The following is a 15,918-nucleotide window of genomic DNA, read 5'->3' as shown; positions in this document are numbered from 1 at the left end:
TTCAATAAGAGAATGTTTTTGCGCGGCTCTTGCCCATACCTTACTGCATGACTAAATGAGCTATAAATACATATTACGGGTAATACAGTGCGTAAATATAAAAAAAGAGAAATACTTACTTGTCAGTCGGCTTAAATAAATTGAATCATATAGTTGATTTTCGTATTCGAAACTTTTTATGTTTATGTTATTTTGTCGATTTTCGAATCGCACTGTTGTTTTTCACTTGAATTCTGTTTTCAATTGAACTGATACACATAGGGGCTGTTTATAGAATCAACATGCTGTTCAAGGCATATACAAACTTTATGTAGAGCTTTTATTGAGAGCACACACATACATGCACACACATGCATACACACTCATAGAAAGCAACTTAATTAGGAGCCAGAATAGCGAATCCGACAGTTGCAGACTTTGACGCTTGAGTTATTTTAGCATTTAATTAAAATATTGCTCATACGCCATGTAAACCGCATGCATATTGTAAAGGAGGTTAAATTCATATGGCGCTTAATATCATGTGCGACCATGTCGACCGTTGCCCTGTAATTTCAGTATGCCAAACAAGCGGGAGCCACGCGGAAAATGTATTCAAGACTCCAAAAACGAGGCACGCCATTATACTATTCGTATGTAAAGTTGTGTCACACACACAGGAGGTGCGAGTGCAAGTAGTTAATTTCACTAAAACAAAAAACCAAAAAAAAATATAGTAGTTTTTCACCATATAGCAACGTAATCTGCAATGCTAATAGTATTTTTATACACTTTCAAATGGTTATCATAAAATGTCTGACGACTTGCAGAAGGCAAAAGCGAGCCTACACCACTCAATGAATTATTATTGTGTTATTTCTTTGTTTTTTTGCTAATGTAAAATTTATAAAAAAAAATTGTTATTCCAATTTTAAATAAATAAATGTATTCAAAACTTTTATATTTATATTTCTTCTGTAGATCAAAATACAACAATCTTATATATCTATATCTATTCAATTATTTGGTAAGTGTACGTAATCTGCGGCATTTAAAAACAAGTAAGAGATTCTAGTCGAGATTTCCCGACTAGGGGATACCCTGAACCCTCTTATTCTAACACCAAATGCAAAGGATCCTTTGTCAGGGCTCGAACTCGCAACTAACTGTACTACTTGCCGCCGTCTCTACTCAACAGCCACACCAGCCAAAAAAACAAAGACAATAGCTTTATGGATAGGGCTCAAAGTCGCGACATACAACGCCACTTGCCGCGGTGGCAAGCGACATCTATAATTGATTCTTATTGAGAAAAAAAAACTAATTAAACTAGCAGCAGTGAAAACAATACAATGGAAGTCGAAGCAGACGCGCATGAATATGTGTGTGCACATGTATACAGAAATTCTTGGATTTTGAGTCGCAAACACGTGCGTAGTCAAAATACCTAAAAACAAAACAAAAACCGATCTTAATGAACTTTTCTATAGTATATCTTATTGTACCATAGAATATTTGTGTATACCCAAAAAGTTAATTGCATTAAAATTGTAACTTCAATTGGTGGGCAATAGAAGTTGGGTTATTAACTTGATTTATAGCTATGAGGTAGTAGCGGGGAGGTGGCGATGGGTATAAAATGAAAGATACTTGATATATATACATATATACTATTCTAGAGTAAACATTTCACTTTTGGTGGTTCTAGCTCTTATTATTTACCCAATTTGCTCAAAAAACAGGATTTCGATATCGATTTTTGTCAATTACTTGGAAACGCGACAAGTTATGGAATATCGGAAGCAATCTCGATCTGCGCGGGCACTAGGAGGACCTACAGCTAAAATTTCAAGTCTCTAGCTCTTATAGGTTCAGATATCCTTGCGTTCATACATACGAACGGACGGACAGACGGACGGACTGGCAGACAGACGGACATGGCTAGATCGACTCGGATTATGGGGTAGGATATACTTCCTTCTGCCTGTTACACACATTTTCACAATTACATATATACCCCTTTTACACATTTTCAGTGGGTTTAGGGTATAAAAGGCTTTTCTTCTCATTTAATTTCACTGCAGATGGCTAAAACAACAAGTCTTCGGCACTTTTATTTTGTTGTCGGTAAGCCAAGCACATAAAAAACACACACACACACATTCAAGTACCAACATACACATACACAAACACACACGCACACACACGGCTCGTTGCCGTTTTATTTATTGGCTCACTTCGATTTTTGCTATTTTTACGTGCCTTTGACACAGGGCAAGCAATCATTATAACACCGGATAGTTTTTTGTGTTTTTTTTTTTATATGTTGCTGTTGTTGTTGTTGTTGTTGCTATGCTTACGTTAAACCCGTCATTCGCTACGTCGAGCCGTTCAATAATATATCGCTGCCTTGCGTTACGTTGCGTTGCTCACAAAAGCCGCAAAATAACTGAAAGCTCGTACACAGCGGTTAACGGGAAAACGTTCAAGTGAGCATAAGCAGCGACTGCGACAGCGACTGAAGCAGCGCTGCTTTCAATTGACGTTTGACGTTAACGGAGTTTGCGCAGTTTGATCAAAACTAATTTAACACTTATGTGGTGCTCAGCGCTCTAAGTTAGACGATACTGAAAATATTAAAATTAAAAGGTATTCAACAATAATAAATTGGAATAAAATTACATAACATTTTTTTAAGCAATTGTAAAAGTGAACTCTTGACACGTGCAACTTCTCGGATTCGCAAACTATCGATTTACCAAACAAAAGTCGAAAATTTGCACGAAAAAAAAATTAAATAAGTTAAATGTAATACTCTAAATACAGATTTATTCGATGAAGTTTAATTCTAATGTGTCGAACATGTAGATAATATCATCTTGGATTTTGCAACAATAGCAGTTTTGCAAATTGATTTATTTGAATGAAAAAAAAAACACGTTTTATTCATCCAAGAAATTGATTCTATATTTATTTGTATTTTTTTTGCTTTGTTATTATTTATTTTATTTATTTTTACTGATAAATTTATATTTTCTCAACTCCTTTTTATACCCTTGCAGAGAGTGTAACGCATAGAAGGAGACATCTCCGACCCCATAAAGTACACATATGTGAAAACCAGCTGGATCTCACCACTATATCATATAGCTGCCATAGGAACGATCGGTCGAAAATTAAGTTTTTGTATGAAAAAACATTTTGTTTTTTTTTTTTTTTAAATATCTTGCCCAAGCTCGGAATTTACTATTTTCCCTGTGCTTCTTAGATACGGGCAATACACTATTAGCATTATGAAAAGGTTGGGTCTGCAAGGGTATTAGATCTTCGGCGTGTCGAAGATAGCCTTTCATTCTCGTTTATTTTTATTTGCATTATATTTGATTTCAATTCTGAAGACAGATGATTTGCCGCTCTAACAAAAAGTTTGTTTCATAAAAAATGTGTATAAATTATTATCAGCGTGCAATAAATTGACCCACGTATTTTGTGTGTGTTAAGTAAATTAAATATTAAATTCAATATTCCATCAGCATCTAAATATACTTCTTGCAGTCAAAATTGTAGTAGTTCACAGCGCATTTAATAAATGTCAAAACTAAGAAGCATTAAAACATTTAACAGAAGTTGCTCGGGGGTAATGAAAATATTGCAGCTTATTTAAAGTATGCTACAGCGCTAGGCGAAATAAAATCAAAACCCGCATTAGGGCAGCAAAGCAAAAGAACGCAAACTATCTGTAACCATTTGTTAACATACTTTAGGAGCATCCACTATCCACATTCTACATAATATAGTATTATACCTCCTGCTATGCACTCGACCGCTTGACACGCTGACAAACACATGTCGCCTCTGCCAGTTGCCTGTCCCCACATGTGGCACAAGCGTCGCAGCGAATAGTAGGGAGAGATGTGACATATGTTGACGTTGGCATACAGATGCGCGCTGAAAATGTCAAGTTGGAGGCAAAGAGACAAACCTTTTGCTGTCATCATCATTAACAAGAAACCAGGCAAAACGTGCTCCCTGCAACGAGTCTGATTTGGCTGACAGTTGTCTGTCGGCTCGGAATATGCTTCGCCATTTTGTGGTTCAATCGCTTCCGCCAGCTTAAAACGAAACAAATGGAGGTGCCTCTGATAGAATCGCAGCTGATACTGCCTGGTGCGGCAAGCCAAGTGTCATGGGTCTGCTGCGTAATGATGATGTCGTCGCGTGCTAAAAGGCAGGGGGTCAGCACTCTTGCATGGCATACCCAAAGGACACAATACGAAGGACGAGTAATGTTGGCTCGACACTTACGCATATTGCTCAGTGTCAGCCTCGCGATGGAGCTGAAGTGGGACGTTCGTGTCTTGTGCGTCTGTCACAGTGTCATTTTGTCATTCTGTCAGTCAGTAGCATTCTATGTGGGACAGCCTTGCAATCTGGGCCCTGCCTTTGAGCTCCTTTTGCAATTTGTGATTTAAGGAACAGTCTTGAAATGTTTATCTTTGACCCTTACACTCAGTTTCGGCTGCTTTGCAGCCACACAAATGCACTCATATTTGAAGAGCCAATTTGCCAACTGTTGGTGTTTTTGATGGCTAACTAAAGTTAGCCACATTAAAATTGGAAGTCAACAATCAAGTTAATATGAGAGCACACAGCCCGCAGCAGTTGACGATAAACATTTGCATGAGCAACAATGCGAGTTTGCTTTGTTGCTGTTGGCAACGCAAATTGGCAAGCAAACAATCTGCGAATTAAAAGAGAAAGGCTTCAATAAGGCCTGTTTTCATCCGTTTGCATTTACAGATGGAAGGTCACATCATTTTATATCATTGGATTGTAGCTGAGTACATTAAGCGAATAATCCCCGTGCGGAAAAATATTGTGTTTGCTTAATAGCATTCTAGAAATACAATTTTATTTCATTTTCTTATACGCAGCTATAAACAATTCCAATTTGTGTACACAATTCTTGTTGTTTTCAGTTGCTTACATACACATGTACCAGAAATTGGCCATATATCCTATAAATAGATACATCAGCCAAAATACAATTAAGCTACAGTAAATGTTTACATTAATATGGTTCGACTAAATTGAACTATCATATACAATATCATCAGAAACAGCGGTGCAGATAAGCAAAATAAAGTTTTAGTTTTTTTTCAATTCTATTTCAGTTCTAATTGAGACACCATTTGCACCATCTGCACAATAAGTACCAGCTCCATCTGCCCAAGGTTCAATAAAATCATTAAGTGCGATATCGATCCGAAATTCCTTCGTCAACAACAAAATTGTTGCACTGCGCTTACCCACCCTCACCAGCAACCAGGTGGTTTAGGCTGAATAGAAGTCTATAAGCCCAACGGGGCGTTTATCATTTTAACAGCCGGCAATTCGGGGATTGATTGCAAGCGATTTAAACACCCAAGCAATTTCCTTCCCCTTTCTCATGAAACAACTAACAAACCTGTTATTTCCAATGCCCAACCGAACAGCCCGTACTCGATACGAAGACCTGTCTCTAACGAACAGGAAACGAAAAACCAGATTTCAAGATTGATGTGAATTTAAAACGAAAAATACAATGCATTCTCAGTAGCTGGCTGAAGAGTCTAAGGGTCTGAAAGCGATTGGAAGGAGCATCAGAGAAACTTGCTCCTTCTCGAGTGGGCATTTGGCAGGTGCGAAACTGACAGACATCCTCTGAGAGAAAGAGACTTAGAGCTGGAGAGCTGGGGAGACAGCGAAAAGAATTTTCATGCGAAAGCCAAAATCAGTTGTGGCAACGGTTTAAGTCTCACAACCACGTCGCAGCACCAATTGGATTTCCATGTTGAGCGGGAGGACTGCCCGAAAGGGGCGAGGTGAGAAATTGAAATCATTTCTCAGTGTCAGGTTGAATATGAAAACCTGCCGCTTACACTTTTCACATTCGCATAACAGATTGTATTGCATTTATGTCCATTGTGTGAGAGACTTCCATTCTGTTGCCTCTTTTCTCTTGAGAATTCTCAATCGTGAATGGCATTGGTATTGGGCCTTGACAGAAGGATTTCTGGCTTCAATTGGACTCAGAAGGGCATACAACAAATGGATTTGCCGGATAATATGCAGACAGAGGATAAAAAGGCCCAACAGGTTGGCCAGGTAATTTAAAGATACACTGCGAATTTTTCCACAACTTGTCGACTGTTGAAAATCTGCTGATTACCTATGTATAATTAATTAGCTTAGCTCTGATTCTTATTAAATTGTAAATTTGAGTGGGCCAAGAAAAAACTCATTATCCCCCAAGAGGCATCCCCAAGTCGCAGCTGATGCCAATGTCATTGTTGGCTGTGTGAAAAGGAGAATCCCGTCAACTGAGAGGCGAGGGGTTGACTTTGATTTTATTATATAGCCGAAACCCATTGTCATCTCTTTTGCACTCTTGGGATATTATAAGCAGCTACAGTAAAGAGCTCGTTCCTTGCCTCTCGAGGTCAGAGACCCGGCTTTGTCTGGTCCCAGCTTTACAAATTTACTTTATGCTTTGTGGCATTTTTAAGTGATTTAACAATGTGAGTAAAGAGGCTTAAGGTATGAAGCCATAAATCAACGTAAACGAAAATTCATCTAATTAATAAGAAATTACAACGTTTTTAGCTCAATTTTGATTGATAGATGGAGAATTACTGGTAACATGTTTTGAATTTCAAATCATCTTCACTGTTATCTTCAGCCCTTCATTTTTATATTCGGTATTTAAGGCCAAACTTTATTCTTTTCAGACTCTGCTATCGAACGACTTGCATATCATTTGTTCATTCACCCGCCTGCTTTGTCATATTTGTTATGATGTTTTTGTTTCCTCTGTTTTCCCGTTACTCAATTCAAGTTTTCTGTTTATAAATTTGCATTTCATCAAAACAGATACAACAGCAGTCAACTGGTAACAAGAGGAAAGAAAATATCTGTGGTAACTTCTATGGGTTTATCCATGCCTTTGGCCAGCTGGAGAGAGTCATACGAATGCCAACGAAGTAAATTTGAATATTGACGTGTCTCTGCCAGCAAAATTTATGGCTTTTACACAAACACATCCACGTGCTTTTTGTTGTTCTTGGGCACATGTGCCGTATGCGCAAAATTTGCAAAATGTGAATGGCGTTCAGGCGAACTAAAGTTTGGGTTTGATACAAACGTTTGCATACTTATGGGCGCCACCAACTGGAGCCGGAAAATTAACGTTCAAGTTACTCTTGCGTCCTGGTCTGAGTGTGGCTCCAACTGCTCACCTGGCTGCACTTTCATTTGCATATTTAATGCCGCCTTTCTCGGTCTCGACTAGAGCTCATTCAAATCCTGTTAAGGTTCAGTCAAAGTCTATGCCAGTGCCGTCAATACCTTGCAGTCCACGCTGAATTCCCTTCGACTTTCCTTTCATACCACTTGAGTCAACGTGTGTGCTTTAAAGGGATTTTCATATGCAAACCACTTCAGCCAACGGAACAGCCTACAGGCTCGATCTAAGATTTGGGAACACTGGCAAGCCATATCCAAACTATTATTTTTGTCGCCTGCTGAATAATTCATCCTGATCGTAAAATTCTGTGCTGAACTATTTTGGCTGTACGAATGATATTTAAATATTAAAATGGTTCGACTTTAATAGAAATAAGTTAAGGAAGTTGAGCTGAAAAGTGAACTTCAACTGTTACCAGAAGCGCTCCATGCTCCATTTGCCAGCTGAGTGGCCCATTTGGAAGTGCGCCAACTGCCTTCGCGTTTCTGGATTCCAGTCCAACTGTTTCCCTCACAATTACAATTATGTCCCATTGTATGGTCCTCACCGGCTTGTGCGGCAATCTCGGGCCCCAATAAAAGTCTGGGCCAGACACCCGTCCCACTGACTCGAGCATCAGTATCATAGTGCACACTTTCTGACTATGAGTTTAGGTGCGGCTTATTGGCTGCTAAGACGACAACTGATGGCTGGGCATGGCAAGGGAAGGAGGGAATATTTTGTACATATGCCAAAGAGCATGAAGTTTTCTAATTTTACAGCCTACATTTTTGTTCCTCTTGTCGTTGCCTCTGGATGCACAAAATTGTAAATAAATCAACTGGCTTAAATAGATTATTGAATTGGACACTCTTTATTAAGTGTGAGCACATTCAGGAGCATTTGGTTGTGTCAAATTAAGTATGTTATTGACATATTCGTAGTGGGAGAAGGGTTTCGTACCTAATCATCATCCCAAGCAAAGCATATTCATTATTATTTATGGAGATGTTCACAAGTTTTTTAAAACATTTATTTGTTATTCCTCAAATAAGCAAAATTAATGCACTATTAAAGCTATCTAAATTACTCAATATCCTGCTTGAGTCTGTAAAACGGCGCAGTCAGACAGCTGTGGAGCGTGGGTCAGACGATCTTCTTTGAGGTCTCGCGCAAAAAGTGCCAAATGCCTTGCCTTGATGTTAAAATGTAATTAGGATGTGTAACATCCAACACACACAGAGCCTCGAACCTAACCAAAACCAACATCAACATATTTATGGGCTTTGCCTGTTCCGAACAGGTCCCGTTAGCGAAGCCAGGGGAGAAGGGAGTGAAGCTGGCGGAGGGCAACACAATGCGTACATTTTCTGTTATTAACGAGAGAATATAGTACGCTTGAGAGGCGGCGCATAAATCTTGTTGGCTTTTTGCCTGCTGTGGCTACCTGTAAATTAAGGCAAGTCATCGGCAGTGTCTCGGGGAATACTGTAAGCAGCCACTGTAGAGCTGCTAATTTGTTTAATAAGAAGTGCTTTTGGTATTTACGATGCGACGGGCTGTCCACAATTCAATTAAATTGCAGCAAATTGAAAAATTGCGTATACGCAATGTGGAAGGGAACGTAAAGGTGAACAGCTGAGCAGATGCTCCCCTCCTACCAGATAGAGGGAGTCGGGAGTTGGGCTGAAGTTGGAATTGATTGGGCTGATTTGCAATGCAAAGCACGTTCCCACTTGAGTACTTACAGAAGTAGGGGCCCAACCAAAGTTGCTTCATTCGAGCAGCTCTGTCGATACAGCTTCTTCCCCTTGTCCACAGGGCTAGCTTGGAGTTCATTGTCTGTAAGGCTCTTGGCGTATGTGCGAACCATTACTCAACAGTCGGCACGCAGTGTTTGACATGTATCCTAATGTATGGCCAGGCAGCTGGACCGTGTCTGGAGTAGACCAATGGCAAATGCCATTATTAATGATGCAATTGACATGCCCAACCGGAGACTGAGAGGAAGGCAGCACAAGAAATATGGCATTACTATTATACTACCACAGATGGAAGGTGCAGCAATTCAACAACATTTCAACAAAATGTTACAGATTTGCAGACCTCTCTATGAAGTGGAAGGTGCGATACAGCTACTCAGTTTTAATATGAAGCAAAGGTCTGCTTCATTTAATGGAACTTTTAGTCCTGACATTTATTTTCATTTCGTAGGGTGACGCTTAGTCGTTTATTCTCAACTGTTGCTGACTGACTTAACTTGTTTTCATATTTTGTTTTGTCTCCTTTTTTGTCCTTACACATTGTCTCTACACGCAGTCAAGTGTCTCTTTGTGTGTGCGCCTCGTGGCACACAACATTTTGTGTGGACCTTTTGTTTGACTTTGTTTGTTTTGTTTGCTTTGTTAATAGTTTTTAGGATTGTTGTTGCTTTTTCTTTTATTCTCCATTCTTCGGCTTTGCTCCCCCGCGTCCAATTCAATAAGAATTTCGTACGTGTTGCTAAGGTTAATCGGCGTCGTCTACGTCCCTCTCTTTGTCTCTTTTTGTTGATCAAAAAGTTTTTGCAAACATTTGCTTAGATGATTTCTGTATGTATTCCTTGTTATTACGTTTGCTTAGGTGTATATGGCTAATAGATGGGCTCAAGAGATTGCTAATAAAATAAAATTATGACATAAGATGACACAAAGAGAGCCTTAACAAGTGGACAGTAAAAATCTAAGTCCCTTAAGGGCATATTGTGTTTCATAGGTTAATACAATTAAAATAAGTACTCTTCTTAGTACTCTTCTTAACTTCTTGCCTTTTTTCGTATTTTTACATCAGAATATATTCACAGGTATTCGCATACTCATTAACATGCTGACATACCAAGTTAATCACAAAAGTGAAATGGTTGGGATAAGAAAACCGAGAACAGCGTGCAATTTAAACTTTACATTTAAATAGTTGTATTATTCCTGGCTAAGTTAACGAAATCCATATATGAACAAGCAATCTTATACAAAAACCAAATTCTATAGATTGAATAATGCGTATAATCCTTATGCAGCTTCAAACACTTTCATGATTTCACAACGTTCTCACATATTTTCCTTTTAAATTACAATGGCCCCAAAGCTGAAACCATTTTTCCACCCAGCAAGAATTGTTAGTTTTACACTAAAAAATATAAGCAGAAACGACGTAATGTTATGTTGTTGTATCTGGTGCAATATCAACAAGCAAAAGATGAGAACAAACAAAGGGGAACAAATGGTTGAGGAACAGAGAGGGCTTCTAAGGAAAAATGAAGCAAATAACGTGTGCATGATGTGTCCCGATAAACAGCTGCTGCTCGCGCATTAGGCGAATACTCGAGTCGGCTCCCTCCAAGGCCTGCCCAAACATAAAGAATAGATGGCGTGCCAAATAGCGTGTTTCGTTGTTGCAAGTGTATTTCATTTGGGGTTGCCCACTATGGGAAAGCGACTCTAGAATAAGTGTGTAATACTTCTGCAATGCATGGCAGTACGAGAATTCATCTGTAATGCACTTCATCAATTGTGTTAGGATCCCACACGCGAATGCATATGAAATTGAATTTTTCCCTCCGGCTTAAGGGTCGGCAGCCATGTTGGTATTGTGTTGGTTAGTTTTTGCGGCTGTGGCAGGATGTGTATTGCACAATGCTGTGCATGTTCGTGTTCATATTCAGAGCCAGTTAGCCTCCACTTCCACTTTTTCATTGGTTTTTCTGATGATTGGATGCTCTAGTCCTCCCAAACCAACTGAAACATTCTGCTCCCCACCTGCTTTAGATAGAGTAGCTCACAGAGCATGGTTGGGTGAAAGGGTGGCTGAAAAAGGGTCTTCGGAAATTACGTATACGCAGCCCTGACTCGTATGCTTCCTGTGCGTGTGAACTGTATTGCAATTTTCTGCCTTTTCCGTCGCTCGTCGCTTTGTTTGATGTGTTTTCAGTCGCTTAATTGTGCGTGCCAGCGACAACAAAGAGCCTCCGACTAGCTGAGTGACTGGCAATCACAGCCCACAGTCGCAATCCGCACCAACCCGCAACTGATCCCTTTGACACTTTACCCGCGTGCACTTCAGTCTGCTGTAGTTGATTTGAGTGTTTGTTTTCCTATTTTCAATGGAAACTACATACAAATTGGCAAACAGCTTATGTCATTTGTATCGTTTTTTCTTTAAGAAGCTTTTTTAAAAGCCCTTTTGATTGGATTGCACATGCAAGGATAAGTCAGAATTTGAGGAAAAATTGGACAAGAGGGAATTTTTATACTTTGCTTCTATATATTTCTCCTTAATGACTGTAGCCCAAGGAATCTTACCTATGACCTAATTCCCTTTCCATTTATCGATTTTCTTACAATCCTTGGGAACCAGGTTGACCCAATTCAAGCAATTTACCCTTTTTGATTACTCATTTTTTCTCTTCCCATTCTTGAATAGAGAAAATAAGCTCAAATTCAACTCTCACTCCTTGTTTAGCTGCCATTGATAGCTTGTTATGATTCCTAATGATGTCTCCGATTTCCTCCGTTGGTTGTATGCAAGTTGTATGCATCTCAACATAATAAATAGTGCTGTCTATGTGGCTCACTTTGATATAAGGTCAACTAACCAGACAATCTCCAACAAGTTCATTTGACCAGACCCCTTCAAACAAACAACATTAGCAGCCTCTGTTCATGTCTGGGGCAAAGACGACCTCATTAATTTTGCTCAACCAGAAATTAATAATGGCATGGTGTGTGGTTAGTTTAGAGGGGAGAAAGACGACGGAAACAAAGGTTAAACTCGTGTGCGTGATCGCCACTTAAACTAGAATTTGACTTTTACTTGCATACACAGCCTATGTTTGTGCAGAACTGTTGTCCGTTCTAGCCAGCCAACAGCCGTTGGGAGTTCAGCTAGTTTGTTCTTGGCGATGCATGTGGTGTTCTAGCCATGAAACAAAACATAGACAAGCTGCAACAATTTTTCATTTTGGCATTCCCTTCGACCGTCTGCCAGCCTTCGTCAGCATATACATCCAGTTTCCACTACCCAATTACAACACTTTTGCAGCTTTTTTACAATATGTTGTGTTTCAGATTTTGCATTGTTTGTTTATGCACTTGCTATATATTTTTGTTTGTTTTTATGTATGTATTTTTTTTTCAGCTGCCACCACAACGCATTTAAACTTTTTACGGCCAACTAGGGGTATGAGCGTTGTCCAGATTATTTGTAGGCTTCTTTGGTTCAGATGCTGTTCTCTCTGCATGTTTTACTTTTTCTTGCCTTTTCGTTTGCTGTTTGCCATTTGCCGCTTGACCTGTCTTCGGTCTGGTGCTCCTGATCGACCCAACTCTTTTAATGGGCCATAAACTATTTTTCAATTCGCTTTTATGACTTGGGTTGGTTTTGCGGTCACAGTGAGGCCAACTTAATTGGCCATAAATTGAATTTTATAATTGTGAGGTTGCTTCTTTTTGTTTCAAGAATATAATGAGAACCCAGGGACAGGTTTCTACAGTATATATTCATTGTATAACTTATATAACAGAATAACTTAATTTTATTCGATGAGTTTTGCTGATAACCTGGATGGACCAGCTTAATATCTAACTGTAACGATTGAGAAGTAGACTCATAAGTATTTCCGAGTTAAAGGCAAAATTTTGAAATCGATTTATATCTTCAGGGCTCAATTTCAACAGATTTCGACCATTCCTTTTGTTTCACATCAACTGGCATCACACAAAAGAACAAACTTGATTGCACACTTTCAACTTTCGCTAACCCGAAAGCCAATGCAGGAAATCCCCTCCTGTCGGCCCTCTTAACTCTCTTCAACTGATTGCAGGCAGCTTCCGTTTGTTGCCAATCCCACGCACGTCCTGCCCATAAAGCGCAGTGCACTAAGCCAATTTTAGAGTGTTTATAATTGAAACTTGCCAAGAGCATCGCAGAATAAAGTCGGGAGTGAAAGAAATGTTAAAAGGGGGGAAAAATATAGAACACTAAAGCAGAGCAGGTCCACACACTGAGCTAAAGGTAAGTCCATGTCCAAATCATTTACCTCGAAGCGGTTATAAAGCGATTTGACATGGTGACAACATCATTTCCGCAGGGCGTGGCTGTGTAGGTGGAACAGTGTGAAGTGCTTAGCGCGGACAAAGAATAATGACCACTTAAATTGCTGTCATTAATAAGGCGACTCACGAAGTTATCCAGCTTAAAGCACTGTGTCATTTTGATAAACAGCTCAACATTGACTACGTGCTCCTGAGAAACGCAGAGAGAGACAGATAATCGACTTAGAGCCTGTCATAGGTTCAGGTGAGCGAAGGCAGAGATGAAAGACGAAAAAGGAAAAGGGGGCAGCTCGGAACGAGCTCATTAAATATGAAAAATTAGCTGGACAAATGGAGTGTCCCATCCTTTTGACGAATGGAATATTATGTAAAACAATCTAAACGATGTCAAAAAGTTCTGAAACGTAAAACATGGAAAACCCAATGAGATTTTATTCAAAAGAATTTGTTGCTTGTTGGCAAGTTTGTGGTGATTTGTTGGCTGCATGTTAAATGTTTATCCACGACATCCAAGGTAGAAATATGTTCCGTATAAATCATCTTTAATAGACTTTGCTTATATGCAAAGCGAGAGAAGGGCTGATGAGAAATTACCAAGCGCCCTCTCATATTTTGTCTGTAAATGAAAGGAAGTTGTGATGCGAACTAAGGAGAAGGGATAACAACAACAGGAAGTGCTCAACTTGACTCACAAATTTGCATTGTGTGAATTGCTTCCGTGCTGTTTCGTATATTGCCAGCCACGTTGAGGGGATGTGCTAAGGTCTGAGATATGCCAAGACAAGGCAAATACACGAAACAAGCATTCAGCATTCAGCTGTCCGCCTCCTTGGACCACATTTCTCTTGTCATTTCGTGGTAGTCTTAAAGAGATTGCGAGGCGTAAGGAGTTATGTTCTTCTAGACTCCCAAGAAACAACAGCCGAAAACCTTAACCATCAACTTTGCTATTGTCACCTAATTCGAGCAGTGTCGAAGAATGAGACATAAATCGCAGCGCTTGCTGGAGGTTAATGAATTTTGGTCTTGAATAATTACTTAAATTTGTGTGCTTTTTATTCTGTGTGAAAAGATTGTGCTGATGTTTTGGTTTTGGCATTGTTTTGACTTTTAAACAATATTAACCCTTGTTTACAACTTAAATAATTTCTTTTGAATCAGGCATTATATAAACACACTAAAAATGAATATGAATAAGTTCTAACAATAGAAATGCTTCTCTTCTGAAAACATTTCTCAGGGATTTTAAGCATTGCTAAGAATACAAAGTATTCAGTATTGTTCTCCAGAAATATTTAAAGGCAGTTCGGACTCCTCGTTACACCCACGACTAACCCAGCTGCTTTCAAAGTTTCCACAAAGTTTCCAACGGGCACCTAATTATTTACCTTATTTAAGAGAGGCCGTTAAGCTGTTCAGTTAATATGAAAAGCAGATGCCACAAATGTGCTATTAATACTCAATTAATTTGTTATTTCATATTGTGTACGCAAATTGGAAGAAATAGACAGTAATATAAGCTGACCGACTTTTGTTCAGTTGAGTGCCTAAGGCAAGGAAAATACATTTTCTGTGGCACTGGAATTTCTTTTCACTTTATTTACGTGGCAATGAATTCACATTCCAGAAGCAAGAAAAAATGCACCCAAACTAGATGAAGCATGAGAAAGCCATATTCCCAATGCGATGCCCCTTGAACTTTCGTAGAAGGTGGGCCGATGGATTGGCAAAGGGATAAACTGGGTTTCCTTTAATCCAGAAATGTCAACATACCGTCCTTGTTGATAAAAGGATTCAGAGGGGACACAGACTTCTGCCTTAGCATGTGAAAATTAATAAAAGGCGAGTGTAAACACTTAACCAGACACTGAAATGATTTAAGCAACCTCTGCACACTATACTCGGCATCGTTTTTATTTAATTTCCTTGTTCTTGGCCAGGGGTCGGTATGTCAGCGTTTATGGGGCGTGTACCTGTGCGTGTGATGTCGTCCCAGCAGTCACATACACACAGCCCTAAATTAAAAATTCACCAGGTAAATATTTATTTAGCTACAAATAAGCAGCAATAACAAGCAAGGGGGAAATTAAAGTTAAGTAAGGACAAAATGAGAAAAACTGATAAGATCTTATGTCCTTGTAGAGTGCAGATGTCAGACATAGATTTGTAGAAACTTTATAAGATTTGGTGATCTTCTTAGACTTCCAAGAAAGTGCAAAAAGATTGCTTAAATTGTTTTTAACTTTCCCTATTCCAGTTTCCCAGAAGGCCCACCCACGGGGAGTTTTATGGCGCCTCCATAAAGCGTTTTTATTATTCAAACAAAAACCACACGACAATCAGTTTTTCCATTTCAATAATTTGAGATTTTATGACGGGCAGGGCGCTCCTGGCCAAAAATACCGTATTTGACTTCTCTTTTTGGGTTTTCTTTGCAGGCACTGCTGGGACTCTGGGAAAATGTATTAGACGAGCAAGGCGAAATACTGGGTAAATATAATTTTGCAAATTATTACTGAGGGAGAACAGAGATTCGAGGCGGGGTTACTTCGACAGGGCAAACATTATACAGCAAACAGAGCGAAG

At 39.3% G+C, this 15,918-nt stretch overlaps 1 protein-coding gene across 3 annotated transcripts in view; it reads right to left on the bottom strand.

Annotated features, from left to right (window-relative positions):
• The window catches only part of LOC115765657, a 64,206-nt gene that overhangs the window by 30,221 nt on the left and 18,067 nt on the right, over positions 1 to 15,918 (bottom strand). Inside the window, exons 1-2 of one of the 3 annotated variants that reach the window (XM_030709314.1) lie at positions 2,340 to 2,415; positions 120 to 284 (exon numbers count right to left, since the gene is read on the bottom strand). The exons of 1 other annotated variant lie outside the window; for it this stretch is intronic. The gene's annotated coding sequence lies outside the window, so the exon portion shown is untranslated. Of the gene's footprint in view, positions 1 to 119; positions 285 to 2,339; positions 2,416 to 15,918 lie in introns of those variants that run through there. One more of the 3 variants, XM_030709316.1, reaches the window with a different exon arrangement.

Source organism: Drosophila novamexicana, unplaced genomic scaffold (genome assembly GCF_003285875.2).
Source record: "Drosophila novamexicana strain 15010-1031.04,08,12 unplaced genomic scaffold, DnovRS2.1 tig00000986-arrow-arrow-pilon, whole genome shotgun sequence".
In the NCBI taxonomy this organism is placed as follows: domain Eukaryota; kingdom Metazoa; phylum Arthropoda; class Insecta; order Diptera; family Drosophilidae; genus Drosophila; species Drosophila novamexicana.
The sequence above is the reverse complement of the archived record's forward strand: the minus strand, read 5'-3'. Positions and strand labels throughout refer to the sequence as shown.